Here is a 6,000-nt window from a genome sequence, read left to right on the forward strand (position 1 = left end):
GGAGGAAGATACCCCAGCTCTGCCACTTGTCTGCTATGCGACCTTGGCAAAGCACTTCACTTCTCTGTGCCTCAGTTACCTTATCTGTAAAATGGGGATTAAGACTGATTACCTTGTATCTACCCGAGGGCTTAGAACAGTGCTTGGCACCTAGTAAGTGCTTAACAAATACCATAATTATTAATTATCATAATTAAGTGACTTGCCTAAAGTCACATAGCTGAGACGGGGCAGAGCCGGGATTAAAACCCATGACCTCTGCCTCCCAAGTCCGGGCTCTTTCCACTAAGCCATGCTGCTTCTCATGGCCACGCAGCTTTTCATGTGCTTTCACCAATCAGAATGCAAAGGCAGGGGTTGGAGATGGAGGGGGAGGCTCAGCTACTTGGCAGGAATCTACCCTGTTGGAGGACCCATCCAGAGGAGAGCTCTCATTCATTCATTCACTCAATCGTATTTATTGAGCGCTTACTGTGTGCAGAGCACTGGACTAAGCGCTTGGGAAGTACAAGTTGGCAACATATAGAGACGGTCCCTACCCAACAGCAGGCTCACAGTCTAGAAGACTGTATGTAGGAGGGAGAACAGGTGTTGAATTCCCTTTCTGCAGATGAAGGAACTGAGGCACAGAGAAATAAGATAATATTTATCAATCAATCAATCAATCAATCAATCGTATTTATTGAGCTCTTACTTTGTGCAGAGCACTGTACTAAGCGCTTGGGAAGTACAATTTATTGTACTTGTTAAGCACTTACTATGGGCCAAGCACTGATCCAAGTGTTGGGGCAAATACAAGTCAATCAGGTTGGACACAGTTCCTGTCCCACCTGGGGCTCACACTCTTAATTCATTTCATTCAATCACATTTACTGAGCACTCACTTTGTGCAGAGCAGATGAGGCAACTGAGGCCCAGAGAAGTGAAGTGACTTGCCCAAGGTCACACAGCAGACAAGAGAAGCAGTGTGGCTTAACAGAAAGAGCACGGGCTTGGTAGTCAGAGGTCATGGGTTCTAATCCCGGCTCTGCCACTTCTCAGCTGTGTGACTTTGGGCATGTCACTTACCTTCTCTGTGCCTCAGTTACCTCATCTGTAAACTGTAGACTGTGAGCCCACTGTTGGGTAGGGACTGTCTCTATATGTTGCCAATTTGTACTTCCCAAGCGCTTAGTACAGTGCTCTGCACACAGTAAGCGCTCAATAAATACGATTGATGATGATGATGATGATGATTACGGCTGTGAGCCCCACATGGGACAATCTGATAACCCTGTATCTACTCCAGCACTTAGAAAAGTGCTCAGCACATAGTAAGCACTCAAGAAATACCATCATTATTATTATAAATTATGTGGCTGAGGCAGGATTAGAACTCAGGTCCATGGAGTCCCAGGCCCAGGATCTTTCCACTAGGTCAGATTGTTTCTCCAGCAGCATAAGAACGGGACAATCAGGAAATTGAAAAATTGTTCACTATGCAATTCAGCTGGAATGATTTTAGGGAATTAGTATGCTAGCCTAAGAGGAGTGGGAAGGGAGAGACGGAAAAGAGTTACATCTGCAAGTCAGGGGAAGGGATAGGCTTACCTCACCTCCCTTCAGTCACCTCCCTTCTCCCCCTTCTAGACCACTGTTGGGTAGGGACTGTCTCTATATGTTGCCAACTTGTACTTCCCAAGCGCTTAGTACAGTAATCTGCACACAGTAAGCTCTCAATAAATATGATTGATCGATTGATTGATTCAGTCCTTCTGCATCCCAGCCCGCACACTCCGCTCCTCTTGTGCTAACCTTCTCACTGTGCCTCATTCTGGCCTGTCTCACTGCTGACCCCTGGCCCACATCCTACCTCTGGCTTGGAGGCTTAGAACAGTGTCTGGCACATAATAAGCACTTAAATACCATTATTATTATTATTATCATACTCTCTCAAGGCTTAGTACAGTGCTCTGCATACAGTAAGCGCTTAAAAAATACAACTGATTGATTGACGGACACCTCCTATACCAGAGAGATGACAACAGCCATGTCCATAAACTGACAGCATTACCACATAGGTAATGCTACATACTAGACTAAGGTGGGTGAAGTTGTTTAGGCATCAGAAATAGAAGCACTGGTGAGCCATAGACTTAAGAATCCTGATGAAAGCTGGGAAAAGAGACAGTGGTGGGGATTGATAAAGTAAGATTAATGGGGGGGAATTGATAGAGGGGGGTTGATGGGGGGAATTGACAGAAGGGAACTGATAGAGGGGGATTGGTAGAAGGGGATTGATAGAGGAAGTTGATAGAGGGAAACTGATAAAGTGGAACTGAGAGAGGGAGTTTGAGGGGGACTGATAGAGGGGAGTTGAAAGAGGGGGAGTGATAGAAGGGGATTTATAGAAAGGGATTCTAGAGGAGAATTGATAATAATAATGATAATAATGATATTTGTTAAGCGCTTACTATGTGTCAAGCACTGTTCTAAGTGCTGGGGTAGATACAAGGTAATCAGGTTGTCCCACGTGGGGCTCACAGTCTTAATCCCCATTTTACAGATGAGGGAACTGAGGCACAGAGAAGTTAAGTGACTTTCCCAAAGTCACACAGCTGACAAGTGGCAGAGCTGGGATTAGGACCCACAACCTCTGACTCCCAAGACTGTTCTCTTTCCACTAAGCCACTCTGCTTCTCTGATAGAAGGGTACTGATAGAGGGAGACTGATAGGAAGGGGCTGATAGAGGGGAATTTATAGAAGGGGACTGATAGAAGAACATACTTCACTTCACTTCACTCTGCTACCTGGATTATCTTTCTACAAAAACCTTCAGGGCATGTCACCCCCCTCCTTAAAAATCTCCTGTGGTTGCTTAACAAACTCCATATAAAATAAAAACTCCTCATTATTAGTTTCAAAGCTCCCCATCCCCTTGCCTCCTCCTACCTCACCTCCCTTCTCTCCATCTCCATCCCAGCCTGCACACTCCGCTCCTTTAGTGCTAACCTTTTCATGGTGCCTTGATCTTGCCTGTCCCACCGTGGAACTCTGGCCCACATCCTACCTCTGGCCTGGAATGCCCTCCCTCCTCAAATCCACCAAACAATCACTCTTTCCTGCTTCAAAGCCCTGCTGAAGGTGTACCTCCTCCGAGAGGCCTTCACAGACTAAACCCCCTTTTCCTCAGCTCCCCCCCTTCCCTTCCGCATTACCTCAACTTGCTCCCTTTGTTCTCCCCACCCCCTAGCCCCATAACACTTATGTGTACATATCTATAATTCTATTTATTTATACTGATGCCTGTTTACTTGTTATGATGTCGGTCTCCCCCCTCTCTAGACTGTTGTGGGCAGGGATTTTCTCTATTGCTGTATTGTACTTTCCAAGTGTTTAGTACAGTGCTCTGCACACAGTAAGTGCTCAATAAATACAATTGCATGAAAGAATGAATAGAAGGAAGGAATATCGCCAGCCTGCATTACCAAGCCTGGAAGGGGGCCCCTTCCTTCCTCTTCCCCTCGTCCCCCTCTCCATCCCCCCCATCTTACCTCCTTCCCTTCCCCACAGCACCTGTATATATGTATATATGTTTGTACATATTTATTACTCTATTTATTTATTTATTTATTTATTTTACTTGTACATATCTATCCTATTTATTTTATTTTGTTAGTATGTTTGGTTTTGTTCTCTGTCTCCCCCTTTTAGACTGTGAGCCCACTGTTGGGTAGGGACTGTCTCTATATGTTGCCAATTTGTACTTCCCAAGCGCTTAGTACAGTGCTCTGCACATAGTAAGCGCTCAATAAATACGATTGATGATGATGATGATGGCGACTGTCCTCTGGGGCCCTGCTACCTCCTTCATAGCTCTGTTTGGGTATAGAGAAGGGCAATCTCTTTTGTTTGTTTTTTTGTATTTGTTCATTCATTCATTCAATCGTATTTATTAAGCACTTACTGTGTGCAGAGCACTGTACTAAGCGCTTGGGAAGTACAATTTAGCAACATATAGAGACGGTCCCTACCCAACAGTGGGCTCACAGTCTAGAAGGGATTTATTAAGCACTTACTATGTGCCAAGCACCATACTAAGCTTTGAAGTAGATAAAAGATAATCAGACTGGACACAGTCCATGTCACAAATGGGACTCCCAGCTCCCAGTCTTAATCCCCATTTTACAGATGAGGTAACTGAGGCCCAGAGAAGTCACCAGAGACATGCCCAAGGTCACACAGCAGATATGTGGCAGAGCCAACAATAGAACCCAGGTCCTTCTGACTCCCAGCTCCATGCCCACTAGTCCTCTGCCAGTACTCCTTTTATCTCTATGGCCATTGATTCTCAGTCCCCTTCATGGAATCCTCCTCCACCTCCCACCCACTAACTGTGAGGAGTCCTCAAGGTTCAGTTCTGGGTCCTCTTCTATTCTCCATCTACATCCATTCCCTTGAAAAACTAATTTGCTCCCATGGCTTCAACTCCCACTTCTATGCTGATGACACCCAAATCTACATCTCCAACCCTGATCTCTCTCCCTCTCTGCAGTCTCACAGTTCCTCCTGCCTTCAAGATATCTCTACTTGGATGTCCTCCAGTCACCTAAAGCTTAACATGTCCAAAACAGAATTCCTTCTCTTCCCACTCAAACCCTGTCCTCCCCATGGCTTTCCCATCACTATAGATGGCACCACCATTCTTTCTGTGTCAGGAGCCTGTAGCCTTGGTGTTAGCCTTGACTCCTGTTCTCATTTAACCCACATATTCAATCCATCACTATATCCTGTTGTTTCCACCTTCACGACATCGCTAAAATCCATTTCCTCTCTATCCAAATTCATTCATTCATTCAGTCATATTTATTGAGCACTTACTGTGGGCAGAGCACTGTACTAAGCACTTGGGAAGTACATGTTGGCAACATATAGAGACAGTCCCTACCCAACAGCAGGCTCACAGTCTAGAAGTTGCTACCACATCAATACAATCACTTATCCTCTCCCACCTTGATTACTGCATCAGCCTCCTCGCTGATCTCCCTGCCACCTGTCTCTTCCAACTGCAGTCCATACTTCATTCTGCTGCCCGGATCATTTTTCTAAAGTAATGTTCAGATCACATTTCCCCACTCCTCAAGAAACTACATTGGTTGACCATCCACCTCCACATCAAGCAAAAACTCCTCACCATTGGCTTTAAAACAATCCCCTTGTCCCTCCTACCTTACCTCACAACTCTTCTATTACAACCCAGCCCATACACTTTGTTCCTGTAATGCTAACCTCCTCACTGTACCTCCATCTAGTCTATCTCACCATTGATCACCGGGCCACGTCCTCCCTCTGGCCTGGAATGCCCTCTCTCTCCTCAAATCCGAAAGACAATTACTCTCCCCACATTTTAAACCTTTTTGAAGGCACATCTCCTCCAAGAAGCCTTCCCTGACTAAGCCCCTGTTCCCTATTCTCCCACTCCCCAATGCACTTATGTAGATATCTATAATTTATTTATTTATATCGGTGTCTGTCTCCCCCTCTAAATTGTGAGCTTATTGTGGCCAGGGACTGTGTCAGTTTATTGTTATATTGTGATCTCCCAAGCACTTTGAACAGTACTGTGAACACAGTAAGTGCTCAATAAATATGATTGAATGAATGAATCCATGGATGAAGGAAGCAGCAATGTGCTTAACAAATACCATCATTATTATGTATGCCCCAGTGGCCTAAATGGATAAGGTATTGGCCTCCTAAGCCAGGGATTGTGGGTTCAAGTCCCACCTGGGGTGGATTGGGGTTTTCCCTTCAGACTGTGACCCCGTTGTTGGGTAGGGACCGTCTCTATATGTTGCCAACTTGTACTTCCCAAGCACTTAGTACAGTGCTCTGCACACAGTAAGTGCTCAATAAATATGATTGAATGAATGAATGAACAATGATGAGTGGAGAGAAGGAGATGTGGTGAGCTTTTGGTTTCCCTTTTCTCTCATATGCAGTTTTTCTCCTCTGATTCT

The 6,000-nt window shown here is 45.2% G+C and overlaps 1 non-coding gene across 1 annotated transcript; it reads left to right on the forward strand.

Moving 5' to 3' along the window:
- Window positions 1-5,701: 5,701 nt before the first annotated feature.
- TRNAR-CCU lies at window positions 5,702-5,775 on the forward strand. The gene has a single exon. It is a non-coding gene; the product is annotated as a tRNA-Arg (tRNA).
- The last annotated feature ends 225 nt before the right edge of the window (window positions 5,776-6,000 follow it).

The sequence above is a fragment of the Tachyglossus aculeatus genome, chromosome 4, assembly GCF_015852505.1.
Source record: "Tachyglossus aculeatus isolate mTacAcu1 chromosome 4, mTacAcu1.pri, whole genome shotgun sequence".
Classification (NCBI taxonomy): Eukaryota; Metazoa; Chordata; class Mammalia; order Monotremata; family Tachyglossidae; genus Tachyglossus; species Tachyglossus aculeatus.